Raw genomic sequence first — 26,764 nt, forward strand, 5'->3', positions numbered from 1 at the left:
GAGTGTGTGTGTGTGTGTAAGAAAAGAAGAGAAAGCAGGGAGGGGAAAATAAAAGAGTGGATTTATACATAGAGAAATAAAGGATGAAAGATGTAGACAAACAGCAGACACATGCACACACAGAGAGAGGTAGAAGAAAGTGAAATATGGGAAAAGGAAAGAGAGGAAGACAAAGAACTGTATCATTTGTTGATTGATTTAGTTTATTGTACTTCGCTTTTCTGCCACTTTTGGCTAATCGCCAATATGAGGATGAATGGAAAGATGAAAGACGAGATGGACGAAGGGACATCTACAGAGAATTCGATGGCGCAGTGGTAGCGCCGTCGCCTTGTAATCAAGAGATCCCGGGTTCGACACGCGATGGAGGCACATAGTGGTTGGGATCTCTTTAAACTGTAGGTCTAGTCCCGATTAGCCTTTCTGTGCATAAAGTGGAGTTGAAACACCAAATTAATCAATCAATATACAGAGAATTATCCTGGCTGCATGTCTAGTCGCCAAAGCCTCGTTAGTCTGTAAAAGGCCGTCCAAGGTGTGCCACGTGAAAGTGAGGTTAACATTTCGGTGTCTTGATAAAGGGTCACCACTTACACCCCGAGAAAGAACTTTAGAAGGAGAGAACGGAAGAGGGTATATCATTAACGACGAGCTACGAATCGCAGTTGACTTCAAAATATTTCGTCAGCCCTTGAACTTGGTCAAAATAAAGTTTCTGGATACTCCTTTAACCAAAAAATGCATGAATACTTAAGTATTAGCACGTGACAGCAATATACATTCAACCAGACGCAATCAAGTTATGAGTTTGCACTTCGGGCAGTAAACGTGGGTAGGAAAGAAACCATCTTTGAACTTACCTCAAAAGTGTACCGGCAGTAATCCTCTACCTCTTGTATATCAAGCAGTAAAAACCAAGCACCTAACTGAAACGTCACACACTTCGTTCCTGCAGCAGGCATTAACGAGCTAGGCGAAAAGAAAGAACGAAAGAAAATAACAGCACACGGAAATAGTTTCCCGATGTCGCGTGCAAGAAATTGTGTTAGCTCGATTGTGTAGCACAAGACGAACGATATTCTTCCAGCGGAACTTCGCGAGAGAAAATGTTCAGCAGCTAGCGAAACTACTTACACAGACACGGTGAACTGAACCCGCAGGGTTGCCACAAGAAAGTGCGAGACTTTTTCCGCCCTCTATGATTCGTAACACTGCGCATGGCAAGGTAGAAATTATTTGTCACGATAAAATAGGTGGGGGGAAAGTGGGGCACGGCTCACTCTTCTTATCGCAAAGTTATTAAAAGTTTGGAAAGTAATGGTAATTTGTTCATGATGTTCCGGGCAGGAGGTGGGACAATATGAATAGTTGATTTGTACTTGCAAGTACGGGATTTGTACTGTTTTGACTGTAAAAAGTGTATGCCACGATATCTGTGCATAAAAGTGGACATAAAAGAAAAACTCAAACTAACAAACAATTGCATGCCACGTTCGGATACACTTCTTTTTACTTTTTTTATGCAAAACATTTTTGTATTTCACGTAGTTTTTGCCACTTTTGGCTAATCGCGATCAAGATGAGTTTATGTTTTAAGTTCACTTTATACACAGATAAACTAATCGAGACTGAACCTGCCGTTTAAAATGAGATCTGAACCACTATGTGCCTTCACCGGGTATAGAACTTTAGACCCCTTGACTACAAGGCGATGCATTACCACTACGCCATCGGGGAATAGCACAGTGCGCTACGACGCCAGAGATGCCGGGTTCGAATCCCGGCATGGTTATGTGTGTTCTTTGTGAACGTCTCTTCATCAATATCATATCATCACTCATTCTTATCATTGCGATTAACCAATATTGGCAGAAACACGAAGTAAAATGCACCAAATCTACCAATCAACTTACTATCTGTTTCGCTGCTGGCATAAATCAATCACATCCAATCGTAATCACGTGACAAAGATAACGGACGTCATTTGTAGCCCACCTGATGCGTTAGATTGATTGGTTGATTTGTTTGATTTTACTTCGCTTTTGTGCCACTTTGCCTAATTTGCAAAGATGGGAATGAGTGATGATATGATGAAATTAATGAATAGACACTCACAAACATCCATGTCCAGGCCGGGATTCGAACCCGACACCCCTGGCGTCGTAGCGCGATGTGCTAACCCTTCCGCCACGGTGGCTGCCTCATGCGTTAGAGCAGGGGTTTCCAACTGGCGGCCCGCGGGCCGCATGCGGCCCCCATTGCTTTTTTCTGCGGCCCGCGAAGCCAGTTTGCAAAATACATTAATTTTATTTATTTTTATTAAAATACGTTCTTTTTTACTGAAGGAACGGATGCTCTGTGAAGAAAGACAATATCACAGGTAGAATTGATTTTGCAGATAATCAGAAGAATCTAAAGTGACGTAAGTTTCTCTTCACACCATGCATTCCATCCCTTCGCTATGTGGAATGAACTCGTCTGCTTCCGCGAAGTCTTCACTCTTTGTGTTCAGAAACAAACTGCAGAGAAGCGATATAGAGATCTGTTTTACTACGCACGAAGTACGAAGAGATTTCCAGTGTTCCAACTCGGATTGTACTGTGACTGATTGTTAAAGTGTGTGCAAATATCGAAATGAGCAATATCTCCAAAAAACGTAAGATTGAAAATTAAAATAGCTTCTCTCCAACTTCAAGTGCGTGATTTGCAAGGCGATGTGTTCCTTCAAACTAGGCAAGAAAAGGGGCCAGAGTTTTTCAAATACCTTTCAAAAGAACGCTTTCCAAACCTTCGTAGTTTTGGACAAAGAATGACGTCGATGTTCGGCAGCACATACACGAGTGAAAGTGTTTTTTCTTCAATGAAGTTCATCAAGAACCGCTTCAGAAGCAGACTGGAAGATATATTCACTGCTTCACCTTCTGATACTTACAAATACAGAAATTCAAATACAACTTTAATAAAAGAAGCAGATCGGGCTCAATTTTCACATTGAACACTTACTATGAAGGATTCTTATTTGTATAGTGTGTCTTTAATTTCTTTCAATTTATCAATAATTATTGGGTTTTGTGAAATAAATTGTAATTATCCAATTTTGATTTGTAATTCCATTGTTTTATTGCCTCATTTTAGAAATTTAGGTCATGCGAAAGTACTACATTTTCAGTTCAGTACTTACAATTTTTGTAATATTTAATCCCCCCCCCCCAAAAAAAAATGCGGCCCGCCTATCAACTGCTGGATATAATTTTGGCCCTCGGACCTTTTGAAGTTGGAAACCACTGCGTTAGAGAACGAACGAATGTATATTCTTACTCTAAGTACAATCAAAACTAGCAGTGTTGTAATTTGCATGGGCGTATTGAGTGGAACGTTGGGGCCAGCCCTCGAGATGTCTAATAGTATATAAAAAAAATCATCGATTACTCTAAGAGTACATGGAGATGACCCCTATTTCTTCCGGAGGCGGCGTCTAAAGGTAACAATAAATCTTCAACCTAGCAGACGACAATTTTAAAAAGAACCACACGTATCCTACATGAGATTGTCATTAATTCGCCACTAATTTGAGCAATCAGCAGGGGATTAATTCTTGGAATCAAATCTCGTGCAGCGATGGACTTTGCTGACGGTTTCCGCACTCGAAGAGTGAAATCGTGGTGTCATCGAAAAGTCCTTCATGTCACGAAAAGAACATTTTTTGTCGGCAACATTTCGAAAGCACCTCGTATATGCATTTTTTTTTTTTAAATCTTGAAATCGTTTCCGTTAAAAATGGCAGACGGAGTCTGCAGCAAAAAACAACATACTTGGGACCTATACATCAGACCGCCTCCCCCCCGCCCCCGAGGTTCTAATTGCATTCGTATCAATCGTTTTCGATGCGTAAAGCATCGTCTCAATGGTCACATTGGAAATGACAGTAACCAGTATTCACGGCACAGAAACAATCAAACAGCAGTAGGGAACGAAGGCCCCTTGGGGGGAGGGGGCGAGAGAACATCGGAAGCCATTAGCCTTTGCGCCATCCACCGTAACTTTAATATTCAGCCACGGACGTTGGTTTTCCCTACTAACAATGGAGTAGGTTATCGAAATGGATTGAAAAATACAATCAATATGGAAGGGGTTTGAATTCTGGGCAACATCGATCACCGCTCAAAGCATGAGGTACAGTCGAAGTAAAAAAAAAACTTGTGGTTCGTAATCCTCACCTTTGCAGGATGCGTTACTTACAAAACACGTACCTGTTTGCCTACGGATTAAGGATATGAACTTCCTATAAAGCAGGGGTGGCCAACGCGTCGACCGGCAAGCCGCGAGAGGTACTCTGTCATATTATACGGATTTTATTATGCATAGTCACAAAATATTTTATTACTCACCTCTCTGTATTTGCAACTGTTGTATCAGGAAAAGAGCTTTGTTGTAACAGTTATACCTGCCGCAAAATTAGTTTGGTATTGAGAGCTGAAGGAACACGCGTCACGGTGTTGCCATATCATGTGGTACGGTACGCAGTGCAGCCGTCTGACGCTGTGTCGAGGAAAACGTGTTATGAAAAGGAACAACAATGATGAAATGTGTTATTGTTTTTCGAGGAAAACGGAATAACAATGATGAATGTGTTATTGTTTTCTCTCTTCATTTCCATCTCCCTTACAACATGAACGAATTAACGAAACGAGCAATGTTTACAGGTTACCTTTTCAATCCATTCTGAAAATATTGAATATATACACTCGCAATAATAATTTCTTTCCGAAGTCGCCGTTAAAGTCTTTCAATTATACCGCAACTGAATTGCACAAAGTCCAGTTGGTGAGGCGTCTGACTTTTACGCGGGAGACCCGCGGTGGTTTGGGGCACTCTTTCAAATATCCTTAGCAGGCCTCCCCGATGGCGTAGTGGTAACGTCGTCGCCGTGTAATCAAGGGGTCCATGGTTCGATACCCGGTGGAGGCACATGGCACAGTAGTTCGCATCCCACTTTAAACTGTAGGTCCAGTCCCGATTAGCCTTCCCGTGCATAAAGTGGACTTAAAACAACAAATGAATGAATGAATCAATCAATCAAATATCCCTATATCTTTATTTTTTGAATCACATAATTATTAACCAAAAAAAATATATAAATATTCTTTGCCTTCTCCGTTCGGAGTAACCAACAATTCGTTATTGAACGATTTCCTGCCCTGCTTGAGAGTAGCAGTAACGTCATATGACTTGCAACATGATAAACTCATTGGCGGAATACAGTGTCAAGTGTCTAGAAACAAGTGAACTGACTGCTGAAAAGTACAAAATAGTTGTGATTTTTTTTACTGATGCCCAGCATAAGAGAAATACTTTTGTTAAAATGAGTGTTTTTGAAAGAATAAAATTGTAGTAATTATGTTTATGTAAAAAAAAATTACCTTCTCATTAAAAGGATTGAAAGCTGCTAATGATGAACTGGGGAGATACAGCCTAAAACAGGTGTCAGACCCACAGTACTGAAGCCAAAACTTATTTAATAAATAAATAAATACATACATAAAATAAAATAACATAAAATAATCAATGTCCACTTTTTGGTATTGGCCCTTTGCTTCCTTTTTTAGGCTCTCGTTGTTAGGTCTAATACGATAAGTAGACCGCCAGTGATTCTTGAAATGTAAAATAGGCCTCAAACCAAAATAAGGTTGGTTACCGCTGCTATAGAGGAACATGTAAACAATCCTGCTGATGCAGTGTATTCACCCGGCCTCCGTGGCGGAGTGGTTAGTGTTACGGCGTACGAAAACAGAGATTCCAGGTTCGAGCTCTGGGTAAGGCATGGATGAGTTAATATTTCCATACATCCTTGATTGATGTGATTGATTTTATTTCGTCTTTCTCCCACTTTTGGCTAATTGCGATTAAGATGGATGAAGGAACAATCACAAACATATAGGGACGTCACAACACGAACCCCACAGAGGATTATACTGGCTGTGAGTTCACACGCCAGAGCCTCGCTAGTCTGCAAAATGCAGTCCAGATGTATTACGTACGGGAGGTTATTTCAGTCGTTCACCGTCAGACCGTCGGCCGTCGAGCGCCTCCTTCATGCAACAGTTCCCGGCAAATTGACTTATAGGAAGTCCGTAACAGAAGCCGCTTGCTTTGTAATGTTTCCACTTTTCACAATTACAGTTACAATTACAATTGAAATAAGCACGTACCTTGTCGCAAGGATGCTGGAAAAGGTGTCCTCCCAAATACAAATATTTCTGGCACCTTATTTCTGACATCTAATCCTAGATTAGACATCGCTACTTTATCCTCAGTTGTCGCGACAGCGCCGGCAGCTTATCGGGGGTCGGGGGAGTTGTCAGCCGCGAGAAGGCGCTTCATACTGAACAAACGCGACACCTGTCGCCAGTGATGCCAACCGTAGGGACATGTCCCTACGCATAGGGACTTTCACTATATTTCGCCCGCGTAGGGACAGATTTTACCAAATAAGGGAAAACGTAGGGACTTTTTTCAATCTTGGAAAACAACATTTTATTGTGCAAAGCTTACTCGCCAGTCAGTTGCACTTTCTTCGTGCTCGGTTTGGAATGAATGGATTAGTTTATCTGGATACTTTAGCGAGGAGGAGAAAAAAGAACTAACCAACAAATCTCCATCAGAATTTTGAAACATGTTATCGGTTACCAAGAACTTTCAAGGCAAGTTATTTTTTGAAAACATTTTCACTCTCGCGAAAATAGTGCTAACATTGCCACATTCTAACGCGGAAACGGAAAGAATATTTTCAATGTTAAGTGATACAAAAACAAATAAAAAGATAAATAAAATGGGACCAGAATTGTTTAAGACTGAAGGAAATACAGCATCACCAACCAACATCACTCTCTTGGCAGCAGCAGCATGTATGACTTCAAATAACATAATCAACAGTAAACGACTCAACGTTATTCATTAGGGGTGTGCGGGATCCCGAAAAGTCAGGACCGGGATCGGGAAAAAAAATTCCCGTCCCGATACCGACTTCGGGAAATGACTTCCCGACTTTTCGGGATCCCAAACAGTCGGGAAATAGCTACCGAATGGTCACTTTAAGAAGTCGTTAATTTTCGACGTTTTCTGCATTGTAAGTTTCTGTAACTTATCGGAAATTGTAAGTTTTTATTCTAGAAATGCCAAAACAATCACTTTAAGTGAAAAGCAAATTTTTTCGTCCCGACCCAAAAAATTCTGTCCCGCACACTCTTATTATTCATTAAGGCAAGAATTTACAATACCGGACCATTCTGTAATTTCTATGCTACGTCTTATACTCACGAAATAATTAGTCGTGATGATTTATCTCAAGTTAACATGTTGGGGTGAGGTAAAAAAAATTGGGTCATTAACGTGTATAAGTTGTAAAATAAGCTTTTTCATTCTCGCAATGATTCTCAGTATACAAGTATGGTAGCCATATTTGTTGATATGAACAATTGACGACGTTCGCAATTAGTTACGATGTCTACAGCGTTGCCACACTGTTGATTTCATACTTGGAGAGCATGGATCGTGTAAGAATGGCGGAAGAGAACAGTAAAAATGTTGTTAATGTTGTACAGATTGTTAGGTGGAGTGTGCAGGAGGATGGCCGTGGGCTAATTAATAAACTTATGGATTTCGGTATATTGCCGAAAGAAGGTGCTTACATGTGACAGCGACAATCACGATGTAGAAGAACATGTGGAGTGTGGACTGATTTGATTACAGGTAAGTTTGGTAATAGTGCATCGATCGTAAAAGTTCAGAATACGAAAATGGCATCTTCGATGATGAACTTTTGCCGTTAAAGTGCTACGAAAATAAGATTTTTTTATCGGTTCGTAATCACAATTAACCCAAAACTATTCACGTATAGCCCCACTGACCATTCTCGGTAAGTTTAGGTTAAGTTAGGTTAGGCAAGGCAAACATAGTTAAAAATTTGGGGTCGAAAAACCATGCACAGGTAGCCCCACAAACGTTTGACGAATAGCCCCACGAACCATTCAGGTAAGGTTAGGTTAGGATAGGATAGGCAAACATAGTTAAAATTTGGGGTCGTAGTAATATCAGGAATGTATATTTAGTTTTTAAGTATTGGAAACACAAAATCTTCCAGTAAACAATGAGCAATCGTGCCGATCGCGGACCACTCAATTTCACTTATTTTGCAATTTCTACACGTGACCCCCAAATTTTAACTTCAAATTCGTGATTAGGAGGCCTCAATTAGTGAGTATGCGAAATATTACAAAAATCAGGGAGGGGTCCTGTATTGTAAATTCGCTCCTTCATTAATTGTGGAAGCACCGAGCAGAAAGATTTGGTAAGTAAATGTGTATATTTTATCTTCTGTTTTGCATGCTCATGAGGTGGTTTTTTTTTAGTCGCTTTACTTGGCGTAGGGACATTTGGTCAGTTGTAGGGACATTGCCGAAAAATGGTTAGCAACACTGTCGGCTACCAGACGTAGTGAGTGTACCGTACCCTCATGCACACTTCTGTTTGCGTTTATCAGTACGCGTGTTTTTTATACTGTTTTATTCATTTATTCAGTGCTAGTGCTTTATTGTGTGTTAATTGTTATTCATTCATTAGTTATGCCGCTAAACAAATATAGTCTTGAACAAAGAGTTTTTATGTACGATAATTACGTGAAAACGAATTCTTGCAGAAAAGTGGTCAGGCAATTACGAGAGACAGGATCTCTTGAACCTAAGAAGCGTGTTGTATTGCTGTTGAAACATCTCTTATAACACAGGAGGTTAGTGATCATCATTATTATTACTTTTAAATATCATTTTACGCTTTCGGTTTGCTTTATTTGCCGGGATGCTCTCTTCCATTTCTGTCAAACTGAGGATAAAATAGCGATGTCTAATCCAAGATTAGATGTCAGAAATAAGGTGCCAGGAATATTTGTATTTGGGAATACACCTTTTCCAGCATCCTTGCGACAAGGTACGTGCTTATTTCAATTGTAATTGTAACTGTAATTGTGAAAAGTGGAAACATTACAAAGCAAGCGGTTTCTGTTACGGACTTCCTGTAAGTCAATTTGCCGGGAACTGTTGCATGAAGGAGGCGCTCGACGGCCGACGGTCTGACGGTGAACGACTGAAATAACCTCCCTGTAGAAGTAAAGTTGACTTTAGCATGACCCTTGATTACATCTTAAAAAGCAACGGATGGTATTACAATCTCTCCCCCCACCCCAAGAAAGAAATATAAGAAAGTTTGATTCGTACTGTACGAAGTTCGATGGCGACCAAATACCAACTCGCTTGCCATAGGTTGAGAAAGACACGCATCAACACTTCTTTCCTTGCAAATGTTCTCTCTTTTCACTTGGAAGAACCACTTAAAGTGCGGGCAAAACGGATTGCCCATTGGGAATTTTCTTCTCAAGACACACGACAGTGAAATGGGATCCTTCGTCGCCACTTTTCTGAGAGTTATGGGTAATAATTCCTGTAAAACAATGCTCATTAGGTTCTCTACGCCAGCTAATCGAATATTCTTCGAGCGCCTCTGTAGCGTCTGCAGGAAGAAAGAATTCGCGCGCTTCGCTACTCTGTCAAACGCCACGCTCTATAAATTTAGTTGGTTGCAACGAGACAGTGAACTGATTTTTTTTACAACGTTTACGGCGCACCTTAAGATACGATAGCGGTGCATTGTCGTTATTCCAGACATTTATACTGTGAAAGAGCACTACAACTGCTTTCGCCAGTATCGTACAAGGCATGTTACTTGTTCATGTGCCATAATGTATTCGACATGACAATGTAACCTCATTAAACAGCCAACTTCAGTGATAGTTCTTGCGAAGTGCTCTAAACGTTAGTATTTAGCTTAATTTACGTCGTTTTTCTGCCACTTTGGGTAATCGAAACGACGAGAAAGAATTGATATTACATGAGATGTATGAAGGGACAATCACAATTACAAGAGAATAGGACACAAATGTGTCCAAAATTTAGTTTGGGATTTTTGTGCCAAAATAATTATGTATTAAGGCCTTGCACAAAATTGTGTGAAGCGGTAGAGAAAACTTAGATGTGTTAAGGAATGTTCAGGTGTCGAGTATAACATTGGCAGTTTCGTCGGCCCCTGTGGTGGAGTGGTTAGAACATCGCGCTACGGCGCCAGGGTCCCCGGGTTCGAATCCCGGCCTGGGCATGGATGTTTGTGAGTGTCCATTCATCAATTTCATCATTTCATCACTCATCCCCATCGTCGCAAATTAGCCAAAGTGGCACAAAAAGCGAAGTAAAATAAAGCAAATCAATCAATCAACCAACATTGGCAGTTTCAGCCCATCATTGTCTTTCTCATTGCCAAATAATTTTACAATTGAAAATCAGCATACATATAAACTAAACTTATTAAATTATTATTCAGGATTGGGCTCGTTTCAACTTGTTCTCTATTTTGTACATGCAAAATTATTTCTTAACTAATAGTAGGGTTGTGAACATTTATCCATAGTGGCCATGGCTTCAATCACTAGCGGTTAACGTTGTGGTCTGCTAATTCGTATGTTTCAATACACATTACCTTTCTACTTTTTATCACGACTATAACAATAGATAATGAATTGATGGAATAAATAATATATCGCATACATTGATGTATTTTTTCTATATTCGAACCCGGAACCCCTAGATCTTGAAAACTTTTATGCTCTGGCAACACTGGGTTACCCAAGCTATGAGAACCATACAGTACAAAGATCTAGTTTGCTTCATTTGTTCTACAACTACACACTTCGGACTTTGCAACGAGTCTGGCGTTAATAATAGATAAACAACGTCGGCGTTGTTCCCCACACAGTTTGTGAAACTCAATAATCACAAGCATGTAAAGGTGAAATGTTAAGTTTGTTTTGAAACCCTTTTTCTTCTGGCTTTGACATGCATGTACTACGAGGTAACAAGCCCCTCACCGATATGTATTTTTGAAGGAACCCTTCCCCTCTCCCCCACCCCTTTGGAACTGGAGTGCAAACTCCTTTAATTGAATAAGTGTGTCTCATCAACCATTCCTTGCATGACGCTCCAGCCTTGTAATTAAAACTTCTGCATCGAAGGAACATTTCTGTTTTCTGTTTCTGGCGTCTTTCATTTCGTTCCTTCCAGTCTGTCCGATGTACTTTTTTGAGATCGCAATGCAAAGAAACCGTTGCGACGTTGAGCTGGTTTCGCTTTTCACCTCCCTTTTTTGTGCTTCCTAAGCTGAGATAGCAAGCAGTCAAATGGGTCTATTTCGTTGTCAAACGTGTGCCCATTGAAGTGATTATCAATTTGACGTTTAGGCAGTGTCAGTTTAGCTATTGAGCTGGGTGGGCGAGCCAATATTTCGGTGAGAATAATATTTTTAAATGAATTATGTTTTTTAAAAAAGTTGTGAGTGTGCTCTGATCCTGTTGTACTGTAGTTATTTGCCGAACTCACATTCATCTACATTCTTGTATTTTCTATAGTAGAGGAAACGAACGGGAAAAAATGACCTAACCAGGAAATAATTACAACACAATTTTTTCTTGTGCCAGATTGTACGGAATGGTATAGTGAATTATTAAAAATTCGCCATCAGAATGTTTGGGGAAAATTCACCATCTTGGAAAATGGCGGCTAAAATTCTCCATAAAAATTAGAAAAGATACATCATCTCGAAAACGGTGCATTGTACACAGAAAGTGAAGATAACCAAAATGAAAGAAAAGAAAATTTGCCAAATTATGTTTTTGTTTGATAGAGCTACCAAGCTACCAAAAATCTTAATTGAATTACACAGATTCAAATATTTTATTTTATTTAATTTTTAGAATTAGCTTAAGTTGTTTTCTGACCCAAAAAACAGCAAATATGTAAGGTACTAAGTATGTAATTTACGTCCTAAAGTCACTGAACCAAATTCATAGCTTATGATTTCTCTAGAGCTTGGTTTTTGTTTCGTGCCTTTAGAGTAAGGGGTGGAGGAGAGTTTAATGCAGAGTCATGTGTTTCCCTAAATTTACGTGTTCCATTTCTTACGATATTAGTGAGAATGTAATGCAGTAAACCCTCGTTAACACAAACTCGCTTAAGACGAACACTCGGTTAACCTGAACAAAATGTTGGTACCGGCAGGGATTGTATTATATCTTATAGAAAGTTTTATCGGTAACGCGAATTACGAACTGTTTTTTAGTCCGTTGCGTCATTAGATCTCATTTAACAGGAACTTTCAAAGTTTTTCATATTTTTTTTTCTGTTGTTCCCCTGTCGTTAAACTGCTAAAGTGTAAATCACCAACCCTGAGACCTTCTGTAAACAAACGTTCTCACCGATTCGATGTATCACTCCGCGTCAGCTGATTCATGACCGCAATCATCTGCTGTTACACTCATAGTTCGCCGCACCTATTCATTTTATATAAGAGCCTCTGAATGTGAGAACCCTCTCTCAAAACATCAGACGAATATGCAGCCGCATACATTGTTACTCTCCCGGTCATTCTCTCTTTCATAACCCTTAAAACTGCAGACACTGACACACCACTGCACTGGGATACCAACTTAACCACTTCATTTACTGGTTTCTGAGGATACCACTGACAGAACGTTACATAAATATTGAGTAGAATCTGTTTCTCACCCCTTTTCAAAGGCTGTCCTTGCTGGTGTTTTGAAAACAAGCTCGGAGAACACGGAGACCTTCCCGCACACATACAACTCGGCATGTTATTTTTCTAAGGATAAGTCAGGCAATATTACCAGGCCTCCCGCACTGGTGCAAAAATCCGAATAAGGTTAATTTCGGAATTCATTTGTTCGTGCATGAATTAACCAGCTACCAGTCGGCACCACCATCGATGCTAAATCATAATTTTCTCACTATAAATTTAGTTTATGTATCTATTAATCAATGGTGATCACTAGTACGTGATTTTGTATTTTATTAAATGCCTTTCCCTTCTTAAACATGTATAAGAAAAATCGTATTTTTAAAGTCACTAGTTCTACATGACGTAACCGACGTAACATCGTTCCATATGATCTGTCATGGACGTACACGAACTATTTTAATAAGGATGTACAAGAACAAAAAATAAAAACAATGGCTTATTGTGCAGATTTTTATTGTAAAAACTGTCAGAAGAGGAATCCAGAGCTGTGTTCGTGTTCTGTCATATCCTGAAAGGTTAGTTATTTATGAATTCTGTTCGCTCTTTATGTAAAAATAATTTCCATAAAGTTAGTTTCCACGGAGAATAATTCCTAGCATGTCTTCGTATTCTGTATTTTGCTTCATTTAAGTAAAAGGACATGTGTTAAAAAAAACGTCTGAAAGATTAAAGGTTCGATTTTGTAACTTAATGTTATTTATAAGTTACACAGGAGGATAGGAAGCCAACGAGAATAGTAGGAATGACTTGAAGTTTGTTTGAAGTTCGGAAAAGCTCATTTGTGCATGTTATAATGCAGAAAGTTGCAAGTTATCGCGCTATTCGCTTCTGCATGAAGTTTATTTCTTCTAGCATTTAAAACTTTGTCAACAAGTACAGGAGATGAAAAAAAGCGTGTAAATATTAAAGCAATGAAACCTAAGGTAACGGTTCCTATCGTTCTATGATTTTTTTAAAAATTCTCTTAGCAGGAAGACTAATTAACGTAGAATTTTAGCAATCATTGTCACACGAAATTTGAACCTTTCTTAAAGTAATTAGCACTCTTTGGATTTTTTTAAAAAAATATTTATGTTGAAAAAACAACTTAAAAATTACCTTACGGAAGCTTGCACGCTTCCCAAGGACAATGTATTTTCCATTGACAAGGGACTGTAAGTATCGTAGACTAGTGGGAATTAATGTAGAAGTAAATCGGAACCTTAGTAAAATGAATTTAGGGAATTTATTTATAATGCTAAGAGAACCAAACCTGGCCTGCCTAACCTATCTACGAAAGCATACATTGAACCAAATCATAAGTAATCACTAGTTTTGGAAACGAAATTAGTGTAACTAACCTACATGTGCAATATATGCAAAATATTTTACGAACATTTACACATGTGTTACTGTAAAGAAAAATCCTTTCTCACTGGTGCCACGGGAGGAAGATTTTGTGTTTCAAATCGCATTTTAATATATGTGCTTTAATCCAACCCTAAGTTTATAGACCCCCCATCATGACTGAACAGGTATCACCTCTTTTGTTTTTACTAACTTCTCTCTCCTACACGCTAACCTATGTTCGTGCCACCTCGCAACCCACTGAGGCCCGGATTTATTCATGGACTTTCACGGGCGAATCCGGCGCCCCATGAAGGGAGGGATTCCAGACTTCCAGAGTGCTCCAGGAGGCTGTGACCTCCCCTTACGTCACGGCCAGAAGACTATCCAGGACTACTACAAAAGAGGTCTCCCCTCTCACAGGACAAAAGTGCATCGTTCAACCCCCTCCACGGCTCATCATGCTAAGCGTCGTGTCCCTGGGCCGCAATCGCCGGAACTTGTCCAGATTTAGCAGACCCCAGTGGTTGTTCGTGGCTGCACTCACCAGGACCCCCGAATGGATTCCCCCGTTCCAGAACAGTAGCAGCCAGATGACCCCCCAAGTGTCATCCGTTCGTCCCAGCGACACCCCCCCCCCCAGGAACGTCCCAGGTGTGTGGCTAACACCTTCCCACAGTGGCTTGCAACCAGATATCACCAGCGGCCCCACCACTACTCTTCAGGTTCCCGAGCCAAGGAGGACCCAGCGCCATCGGAACCCCCCCTCCTGAGTCCTTAATTTCGTGACCAGCAACGCCCAGTGTCCCCGCATCAGTTCACCAATGTGCTAACGTCACACTTCAGGATTCACGTTGCCGCCGCTGTTCGTCTGTCCATTCCAGGATCTTCACGACGCCCCCCCCCCCTCGTCGAGTTTTCACCATTTGGACCCAGTGCCCATCTCCGCACCACATCTCTCCTCCAAGTGCGTCGTCCAGTGCTTCACTTCGACCCCAGCGGGAAGCACCTACTTTTGAAGTCAACAGTGTTACCCCCCCCCTTTTTCCAGATTGCCAAGATTCTTCATACATGTTCTTGGGTTCGACACCTGATCCAGGCTTGCCCAACATACATCGCGCGCGTTCGTGTGTTCGGGTCTCCTCATCGCCCTTCGACCTGCATACGGCCACTTCTTGGTGGACCTCCTCACGCTCACTCATGCGTTCCCTCACGCCGTACACCGAAATCTGTGAAAATGGACACTCTACCAGTGCCGTTTTCGCGTGTCTGTTCCTCCTGGACTCCCACTGTACGCGAGCCAGAACTTTCTTCCAGGAATAGCCTTTCGGTGACGTTATCCGGACTTATAGGATAACCTTCGTTCCTTTTTCCAGGATCTCAGCTGTGCGTGTGTCGTGTGTGTGTGTATCGCGTCGTCGTGTGCTCATGTGTTCGACTCCCGTCGCCGGATCTGCAAGAACAGTTCGCCGATCTCCATTACCAATGAACGCTCGCCATCGCGATTGCTAATGGAGTATCCTTCAGCTGTGCATAAAGAACGCTAACTAAGTGTCTTTTTTTCTGTTTCCCTCTGACTATATGTCAAAAACACAAACTTGCAGTGTACCTCGGGAAACAGTTTTTTTTCAGACCGGCAGAAAGACTTGAACAATTTGAACGTAAATTTCTGCCACTAATGTTAATACTTTTCAAATTCTGTGTATCAAATCAAAAGACATTGATTTTTTGGGAAGCAAATCATCCCATGTACATATATTAAATATTTCAATTTCACCTTCCTTGTGTAAGATATTTAAAAATATACCATTGCTTGTGAACCCCTCAGGTCTCTACTTTTGTATCTTATTGCATGATTTTTTTCTTGGGTATTGATACCAAGTTTTTCTTTTAGTTTTTTTTAGGTGATATAGACATTCCCCCGTTAATGGGGTAAAAACAATCTCCGTGTTTTCCGAACGATGCGCAATGGAATTACCCTTGCTCAGGAATCAAGGATACATTTTATCTTCCGTGTGCTTACAGTGCTTTCGTGTGCTCCGGTGTCAAGTGCTTCAGCGCGTGCCGAGTGACATGTGATAAATAAATTCGTCGTCAGCGCTGACACGAGAGATTGCTCTGTCAGCGCCACCCGAGAGTCATAAGACGCACGCCGTCAGTCTCGCGAACCGCAAATCGGTTCAGTATGTAACCCATCGGTTTAGAATTAGGTTCTGCATGATATTATGTTGTGTTTATTTTTTGGTTGTATACCCATTCTTGCCTTTTTGTATGTTCTCTGGTTTTTATTCAAATATACTTGCTTCTATCCTTGACTGGACAGGATGGGTAGCCGCGACATTTTTTTTTCTTCTTCCAATTTAGGCAGCAGGTCTACACACGAAATTAACTTCCCTCCAGGATGAATAGTCGCGCCCATTTTTATTTTTTTTTATTTTTCAGCAGCAGGTTTTCAAAAAATTAACTTCCCTACGTGAACCTAATTTTTTGCCCCAGAGCGGTGTGCCGTATCACGCCGCAGACGTGAATCGAACCTAGGACCCGGGTATCATAAATAAATAAGCTAATCACGTTATAAAAAGGGTCCCGCTGAAGCATTGAAAAAGAGCTTCTTAAAAGCTCACCGCGACAGCGTCCTTCAGCGGAGTTGGAAAAACTCCGCTGACATTGCATTAGAAATGAAATCAGGAATCAGCGTTCTTCCTCGGGATTGCCGTTGCGAGAGGACGCGATCGAAGCAAGCGTCGTAACGGCCGATAGTTCAAATTTCACATAAATAGGTCGCGTGAGAAAATCTCAGGCTTAGTTGTCTTCCGTTTTTCGCCAGAGAAGTAGTTGTTACAAAAGAAATCTGTTGCTAGTTGTTTGCAGTTTACGCGAGAGAGCTCCACAGGCATCGTAAGTTCAGAAAAAGGAGCAAACGAACAATCGGGAAGTTAAAGTTATCGTTAGAATATCGGTCGGCGAAAGTACAGAGTTTGGAGCCCGGAGTTGCTCCCTCGTCCGTTTCCTTTCAGAGTAGGACCTCGTCGATCCAAGGACCAGCGGAGAAGAGATCGCCGTAGAACTCCAGGTAACGAACATTCCTTGTCTTTCCTCCCCTGCCTGTTCAGTCAAAGGTAGTGTTTAAATATATGTCCGTGTGTTCTTACTTACGGGGCTAGTCCCCTTGTAGTTAAGTGTCGACGTGCTCTCCAGAGCTACCCCCTTCCTTTTACAACGTTCCTCTCGCCTAACAAGCGAGTGGCTAAAGGCTGTCATAGCCTATCTACGATCCCCGCTCTTAGACTTTATACGATGTTATAATGCAGAAAGTTGCAAGTTATCGCGCTATTCGCTTCTGCATGAAGTTTATTTCTTCTAGCATTTAAAACTTTGTCAACAAGTACAGGAGATGAAAAAAAGCGTGTAAATATTAAAGCAATGAAACCTAAGGTAACGGTTCCTATCGTTCTATGATTTTTTTAAAAATTCTCTTAGCAGGAAGACTAATTAACGTAGAATTTTAGCAATCATTGTCACACGAAATTTGAACCTTTCTTAAAGTAATTAGCACTCTTTGGATTTTTTTAAAAAAATATTTATGTTGAAAAAACAACTTAAAAATTACCTTACGGAAGCTTGCACGCTTCCCAAGGACAATGTATTTTCCATTGACAAGGGACTGTAAGTATCGTAGACTAGTGGGAATTAATGTAGAAGTAAATCGGAACCTTAGTAAAATGAATTTAGGGAATTTATTTATAATGCTAAGAGAACCAAACCTGGCCTGCCTAACCTATCTACGAAAGCATACATTGAACCAAATCATAAGTAATCACTAGTTTTGGAAACGAAATTAGTGTAACTAACCTACATGTGCAATATATGCAAAATATTTTACGAACATTTACACATGTGTTACTGTAAAGAATAATCCTTTCTCACTGGTGCCACGGGAGGAAGATTTTGTGTTTCAAATCGCATTTTAATATATGTGCTTTAATCCAACCCTACAGAATTATGGATGTTACTCCTATTATTAATAATAATATATTTTGTTGATGGAATCATCTAATTATACCTGTAATTAATATTATTGCTGTAATAGCTCTTGTTGCTGGTCATGGGCTTTGATCTACTAGATGGTATGGGTGATTTTGATTTGTTGACATATTTCCTCTCCTGGTATCTTCTTCAGAAATATGTTGTGTCATAACATTTTTCTTGAAAGCACTCCCGGGAATAGATTCCATGATCCATTTAATGACAAAAATTGCATTGTTAGCCAGTTGTAGGTTAGGCAGTAAGCTTCAGGGACTCTTTCTAAAAGATAATGTGGTAAAACTTTGCTTCATATGTTAGGAAGTTTAGTGCAATATCTATAATATGTTTTTATTTGCATTACCACACACTGTATGGTGCCATAAGAAGTAGTTACGATGAGAAATAATGTGAAAATTGAGTAAAAATAAATCAACTGAATGGTGACAAGCTCGTAAGATTTTGCGCAATTGTTGAAGGAGCTATCATAGAATGGACCTTTATACATTTGACACTACTTTATTCAAAAGATACAGATAGTGATCTAATGCATATTCATTTTCAGTAACTTGTCTTTGTGTTGACACGCTTTGACCTTAGTTCACTAACAACTCTTGCATCTTGGAATTTATATTTTTTGAGTGACATAAAATGCAGAATGCTTTGTCTTGCATAGTTATATGTTTCTAAAATAACTTTTCGTCTTTTATTTTTCTCGTAGAGCTGAGATATAGTTGGAGAAAATATGGCGAAAGGACTTGAGGCTCAAAACATACAAAAGTTACAGAGTTTGTGGAGACAATTTTTCAGAGAAAATGTTTATGAATTCTAATAGAAATAAGTTAGTGCATGATGCATACCCAGATGTAGAACCAAGTAAGTATATTGCATTTCTTATGGAATAACATTGTCATAAGTTATGTGGCTCATGCATAAGAAATGTATTTTCCCTTTTCTGCATTAAAAAAATATATGCTTTAGAGATACATTTTGCTTAAAGTACATAACACCTAACAACACGATACATTGCTTGAGGATGTTAGAAACAAATGTATTTAATGTTTCACTAAATATTAAAAGCAGGATGGATGAAAAAGATATGATTTTCAGCTAAACAGTCCTGTAAAATATTTGAACAGTTTGATTAAAGAAAATAAAATGCACACATTTTTCTGTTTGAGACTGTACATATGTGAACCTACTATGGAAGTGTTTGTTGAGTGTGTTAATGATGCTTTAATAATTTCAGTAACTTTTATTCCAGTGAAAGTCTGTAGGACCTCAAGGAGATTATCATACCTTATGCAAAATATATTAATTACTAGTGATTCAATAAATATATATATATCTGAATAACAACGTGTTTGCTTATTTTCCCTTACATTTGTTATTAGCAATAGAATATAATGTTTTACATTTCCACAGTATGAGTATTAAATCATTAAGAGTAATGTACTTACTCTGAAACTGTTCTCTTCTTCTGGAGTATTTCAACAAGTAAATTCATTCTTGGTGAAGTATAACATGTCACCATAGTGAGTGTCCGACCAAGAAACCTATCAGTATGACACAATGGTTTGTCTAATGGAATTTCATTAACAATATTATGATAATATTCAATACAGTGGAAATTATTTGATGTAGGGTTTTAAGGATTTCTTATAGTCTTTTACTTTATATTCCATATGTTTAATGCTAACAATATAATTTATATGTGTAATTGGAAGTAAGATGCTTGAAATAAATTTTGGGACTTGTAGGCATAATGACCATATTGGGCCATTCAATGTATGTGAGGAAGATTCCTCTTATCTAATATCCTTACTTGAGTTTGAACTGTTCTTTTAGGTCTACTTTATGCACAGAAAGGCTAATTTGGTTGAAACTACCGTTTAAAGTGGGATCCGAAACACTTTGGGTCTCCACCGGGTATCGAACCCATACCTGAGTTAAAAAATGGGTGTGAAGAGCCCCTTGAGAAAGGTTGAAAGTGAAATGTTATAAAGACTTGCAAAGGATATACACAAAACTACGAACTTCCTCAGAGACAGTATAAGAGCCAAGCTCTTCTCAAAAGGGTAATGACATTTGTTAAAGTGCTGTCATTATCTCCCAATCTGGTCAATAATTGGTAAGATCAAAAGTTTGAGGAAAGTATAATCTACACATTAGGTAGGAATAAGCCAATCACTTAACATTTAGACATGACACATTGGATGGTCTAGCCCTTGCAGCAAATCATCATGAGTGAGACACCTATGTTCAATACGAGGCCAAGTTAAATTTACTTCTTGATGGAAGGGATGATATGAGAAACATGCACCAATGATCGACCTGATAGTGTGAAGCTTGAAAGAATGATTATTTATTAACTCTTTATGTTCACTTTCTTTTAGACTTACTAGAAACATGTGTGACATTATTTAGAACTAGCAGGGATTTTGTCAATATGGCATCCACTATGAGCGAAATGTTGCTGTTCATTGGTTCATTTCCAAGTGGCATATGTCACATGTCACTTTGGTGTGAAATCTCTCTAAATTGCAAAAAATACTGTTGGTTTCTTTGTCATTAGCTGGAAATTTGCACATTTCTTTTGTTTTTTAATTAGCTTTAAAAATTCATGTGCAATATTTATTCTGAATGCATGGATTGTATCATCTTCAGTACTGTATTAAGTATATGAATATATAAAATACATATCTGTGCAGTATAAGATCTTTCAGTGGTGTATTTTTCATTCCATTGTGTGTGTGTTTAAGAGTGGGGGGCTGGGAGTGTGCTTATCTAGTTTGATCCTACATACTCAATGACTGCTTTGTTTTTTATTCTAAGACATTCATATTTCGAGTCCAGATTTTTGTGTAACTATGAAATAGGTATGTAATGCTATATGATGAAATTGTAGTCAATATGTAGAGTGGTTCCAGTAAGTAACTTCGAACAAAACTCGCTTGTATGACATACTCCTACTCCCATTCTAGATTAAAAATTAGGGATTTTTGACAAATACTAAAATGAATAAGCATGCAGTGATTAGTTAATAATATATCTTACAAACAGTCACACGTTTCTAGAAATGGGTTGAAATTACTCTCATGCAAACCAGAAAAGTGAAATTTCATACAACTTCGATTGATCGATTGATTGATTGATTTGGTGTCTTAAGTCAACTTTATTCACAGTAAGGCCAATCGGGACTGGAACTACAGTTTAAAGTGGGATCTGAACCACTATGCGTCTCCATATAGGTACAACTTCGAGATGGGGTGGTTGCTCTATAGGCATTCTAGGTTAACTTGTGTAAGGTGTGACCTTTTCTTACTCTATTTTCCCATAACTATTCATTATCATCATCATAGTAGTTTTTACAGAGAAATAGACTGATAGAATTAAAACAATTACAATTTTATTCCAGAAATTATTCTGTTTGATAACTTCCCCAATGAGCTGTGTCACTAATAACTATTATTTTATTCTATTCTCTCATGGCAGATGGCACTGAACTAGTTTCTATGTCGTATTGTCCAAAATACAATTTCATCTACAGAACACTGAATGTAAGTTGTGATAGAAATTAACTGTAGTGTAAAATATTTACTTTCATCTACAGCATAACATAACCCATGGTTCTACAGAATAGTTTCTCAACCTATAGGGTGCGACCAACTCCTGGGTCCTGAGGGGACATTTGGTGGGTCGGGAAGTTGGGTTCGAAACTTTGTTAACTGGGTCTTAAAAACCTATTACCTTAAATTACTTAGATATATTGTTTTAACAATTTAAATTCAGGCCGTGTTGTTGTAAAAGAGCAAATATGTGATTATAGACTAGGTGCACACCCCTACAAAGTAATTCCGCTTGTTCCCATCTTATGGGTCTCATGAAGTGTAATATCCTTCAAGGTGGGTCCCCGACTGAAAAAGGTTGAGATCCACTGCTCTACAGCCCTGGAAGGTCCTTGGCCTATCAACTGACTGCCAGTCTGCCTCCCACAACCCTACCTAGAGGTGTGGAGATCTTCAACCAGTAATGGGGTGACCTAGGGTCAGCACATCGAACCCTCAGCTCAGGCACGTATCCAGAGGGGGGGCTTAGGGGGCTCGAGCCCCCCCCCGAAAGTTTTAGTTTTACACTAGATAAAATGAGTTTTTTTTGTTTCTTGTGGTGTGAAATAAAATAATGTGACAATAATTTAAGGAAAAAAATAATTATCAAGGCAAGACGGAGAATGTTTCGTAACCCTGTTATTGATAATAGCACGTATCCAAGATGGGGCACAGGGGGCTCGACCCTCTCCCCAGGAAATTTTTCACTTTACGTTAGATAAAATTAGGTTTTTGGCTTCTTAAATAATGTGAAAATAATGTAAGGAGAGAGATAATTATCGAGGCAAGACGGAGCATGTTTTATACCCCTGTTATTATTAATAGCATGTAGCCAAGGTGGGGATGAGGTGGCTCGAGCCCCCCGCCTCTCAGGAAATTTTTAAATTTACACTAGATAAAATTAGATTTTTGGCGTCTTGAATAATGTGAAGATAATAAATTTATAAATCTGAGAGAAATAATTATCGAGATAAGACGGTGAGTGTTCTATAACCCTATTATTGTCAATAGCACGTATCCAAGGTGGGGTTGATGTGGCTCGAGCCCCCCCCCCCAGGATTTTTTTTATTTTACACTAGATAAAATTAGTTTTTTGGCTTTTTGAATAATGTGACGATGATTTAAGGAGATAGACAAGTATCGAGGCAAGACGGAGAATGTTATATAACCCTGTTGTTGGTAATATTGCACGTACACTTTTCTTGCGCTTTCGGTGTTGTTTCAGCGCACTTGAGGACTATGTAGAGACTTGTCAGCATTTGGAAGCTGCACAACAAAGGTAGAGCCACACGTAGGGCGATTCTTTGTAATTTCTAATCTCTGGAAGGCAGGAGAGGGTACGTTCTTGAATGAGAGAAGGAGTCAATTACTGGCGATATTAACGAATCGTTTTATCTGCGGAACGTTCTACAATATAATGAGGATATAAATACGCCGATTCAATTTTTCGATTGATCTGTACAAAGAATCGGTTAATGAGATTTCAGAGGTAAGTGTGACAATTCATACAGTCGATTGGTGATCAGATCAGTCAGCGTCCTCTGGTTGCTTTATAAGATATAGTGATTCGAAAATGAAGACCTTGACGACAGCAGAACTTCCAGGGCCTCAGAGTAGTGCTAGCTCGGTTCGAGGGCCGAAGAGATCAAGGCCTCTCTCTCTTTCTCTCTCTCTCTCTTTAAAGTGAATATTTCATCAGTACCGGATATTAAAACAGAAATAAACTGCATAGATCAACTGAAAATCAAAGTTTTGAGTGATGATTTAGTTTTGCCAGAACTAAATTTCGTATATGCAGTCTGAGAATTTCATGGTATAAAAAAATACTTTTGTTTAAGCCTACTGGGTTCGAAACACATTCAAACACTTAACTACCATAAAGAGACAGCCGAAAATTTTATGAATGTCGAGAAGAGAAAGCAAGAAGATGTTGCATATGTAGACATTTTAGGCGGAAATTGCAGGTTCTACCAGGACCCAAATCAGGGCTCTACCTAGTCATCCTTGACTTCAACCGATTTTTCGTTAAAATGTCTACATAGTACATGTCCTGTGTATATCAAATCGTAAGGTGTTGCCTGTATAGTGAACAAGCACAGAAAATATAGGAGAGGGAAGAAAACTGAGGAGCATTATCACCGGTTGAGGATAATTTTTTCTGTGGTCAACAAGAGCTACTACTTCGAGATGACAATGACAGTGGCCTAATAAGGGAGATTTCACACCGTGTCGCCTGAGGATTTCACAAGTTGAAATTAGGTTTGTGTGGCCTTTTGTGTCGCTACGGTGTGAAACGTTGCTGTTGATTGGCCCATTCCAATCGACATGTATCCCGTGTCCCTTCGGTCTGAAACCTTCCTAAGTCTTGAAAATCCAAGTCACAAGGATGGAAAATTAGGGCCTTGTTAAGGTTAGGTGTGAAGGCAGGCAGACGACAGCACCCTAAAGGATCATATTCAAACCTGCAGGAAGAACGCATCTTACTTCAATCTCCAATACGATGATAAAAACTTCTGGTGAGTTCATTTTAAAAAATGTGTCCGAGATAAAGAGAGGCGTGCCCAGGATTTTCGGAAGGGAGAGGGGTTACGCATACTATTTTTGGTAGTCAGTCCTGATTTTGCCATTTTTTCCCTGTCTTTGACGTTCCTCTTTTTTTTTTATTAAGGAATACTGGGTCAAATGGGGTTATTACCTCACCAACCCTCCCTTGGGCACGTCACTGGAGATAAATGAGTAAGCATTTGATCATACTGGGAGACGAAACATTAGATGTGTTGGGAACGAAAGGGTTTTCATTATGCATTAATTGTTTCGTGATCCACCTGTATTCGAGAAGACTTCCTTTGTTTCGTGCCGATATATAACAAGACAGCGGAAGCTGTGACAGGTATTTTTGAACACTTGTGAGTGCTAAGGCCTGAATCTGAACAATTTGGTGGGTTTCGACTTTTATAAGAGCTGAAAAAATGGGAGGACAAGACACGTTAGTGGTGTTCAGACTCGAATCAGAGAGAAATATTCGAGAGCTGTCTGCGTCCAGTTCGCAACCCACAATTTGAATCTCGCGTTGTCGAGTGGATTGTCCATCCCGTGCATGTGTAACAGCTTCGTAAAAACACTCAAAGATACCATAGATGTTTTTATACCTGATGAGAAGAAATGGACAAACACACATAGTGAGATGGTTCCGGCACACAATATTAATGCATGGAAACAGAGGAGTCAAGTGGTAAAAAATGTTCCGATTTCACGTTCTGATTAAAATGATAGCCTTACAGTGGCAACGATTTAAGGGATAGTTGCTCCCCATTTTTTATTTTCTTGCCTCAACATTATGGCATCTTAATGTTTAGCCTTGGCTACCAAGAGAAAGTAAACTTTCCTTGCAACGCCCTCCGCACCCCCCCCCCCCTCGTTTTGGAACCCAATTGCCACCACTGGTCTTAAACATACAATTGTGAGGTTCTTACTATACCCCTTAAAAAAATGGTGCTGAGCCCCCCCCGAAAGGAATTCCTGGATACGTGCCTGTCAGCTGTTATAGGAGATTTCCCAGACTGGGTTACGCTACTCACTTGTAGGTCCCCAATTTTATGAGGCCATAGACAGATGAATGGAATTTTCTACGTTGGTAAATCAGAAGTGTCTACATCTTGCGATTGAATATGGTAGGCCTACACAAGGGAGAAAATTACAGTGACAGCACCAGAAACAGTTGCTGGTATTAAGTGTGCTGTATCCTGCAGATTGCCACCCACGTTAAACTGTGCAGAAATTGTTATGAAGAGAAAGAGACAATTTGGGAAATGTTGCAACATGGCTCGAGCGCCCTTTAGAACACTTTGGGTAGCGCAATGATCTGCTCACCACACACTTCCATTCCTGCTTTTATTTTCTGCTAATAATTCGGGACATATCTCGTAAGGTCGTAGTATTTATTTTATATAAGTGCATAAAAATGTTCTACAAGGATAAATACCATTGTTCGGTTAATGCAGGGGTCCTGGGTTCGAATCCGTGTTAGAGCTTTCTTTGTGTCATCAATTTTTCATAGCATCGTCGCGATTAGCCTAAAATTGGAAAAATGCGACGCTAAATAAACAACGACGAGGGAAGGGTAAAACGCATTGATCTACGAACAAAGTAATCGCTGTAGAGTTTACACAAGATAAAATCGCGATTTGCCCAAAATGTCAGAAAAGCAACGCATAAGAGGGAGAATACGACATAAAAATACTTATTACCACAGATAATACACGGACCATTTTTCATGCACAACGGAATGATTTACGTGCTGGAATTTCAGGAACTTGAAATTATTTTCGTATGTTGTGCTTCTGGGCTACTTATTCTGTATATCTCGTAACTTAGATGTAGAAATCATTCAAACGTAACGTGCATTAACTGAACAATGGTATTTATCCTTGTAGAACATTTTTATGCACTTAAATAAAATAATTAATTCGACCTTACGAGATATGTCCCAAATTATTAGCAGAAAATAAAAGCAGGAATGGAAGGGTGGGGTGAGCGGATCATTGCGCTGAGACGCATTCAACTGTCACTGCCAAGAGTAAGATATGATTGGCGGAGAGGTTGCTATGACAACGCTTTACGTTTCGAAACAGCCGTAGGGTGGCTCCACATGTCCGGTTTGGTATACGCACAGATTACAAAGGAGAGATAGGAAGTAAGCGATCTTATTAATCTGTGATATTACTAAGTTGCACTACTTCCTTGCTGTTCACATGATTATTTTTAGAAAATAACCAATGTTATAAAATATCATTATGTACACAAATCTCTAAGCTCATTGAAAGTTACAATGCATATTAGTACAAAATGTTCACACTTATCTTGCCTTGCCATGTCACCAAGTTATTTTACGAAGTGCACTATATTTGGCGGAACAAAAATCGTTATTAGGATGCTTGTCAAAGTTTCCAACCGCAATAAATTTACGAACTTTCTTTGTCTTGTTTTGATCATCATCATCAATATATTTATTAGACTTACAGCAATGCATATGGCTGTTTATGCCCATTATATATTTTATTTACATAAGTTACAATTTACATAAAATCTACAAACAAATTTCAAATACACTCCTA

The 26,764-nt window shown here is 39.4% G+C and overlaps 1 protein-coding gene across 3 annotated transcripts in view; it reads right to left on the reverse strand.

Moving 5' to 3' along the window:
- LOC145986675 (putative fatty acyl-CoA reductase CG5065) overlaps positions 1–26,764 on the reverse strand; it is a 138,759-nt gene that overhangs the window by 103,915 nt on the left and 8,080 nt on the right. The window contains exon 1 of one of the 3 annotated variants that reach the window (XM_083120962.1): positions 861–1,167. The exons of 1 other annotated variant lie outside the window; for it this stretch is intronic. The gene's annotated coding sequence lies outside the window, so the exon portion shown is untranslated. Of the gene's footprint in view, positions 1–860; positions 1,168–26,764 lie in introns of those variants that run through there. One more of the 3 variants, XM_083120966.1, reaches the window with a different exon arrangement.

This window comes from Lepisma saccharinum, chromosome 4 (genome assembly GCF_977018435.1).
Source record: "Lepisma saccharinum chromosome 4, izLepSacc3.1, whole genome shotgun sequence".
Lineage (NCBI taxonomy): Eukaryota > Metazoa > Arthropoda > Insecta > Zygentoma > Lepismatidae > Lepisma > Lepisma saccharinum.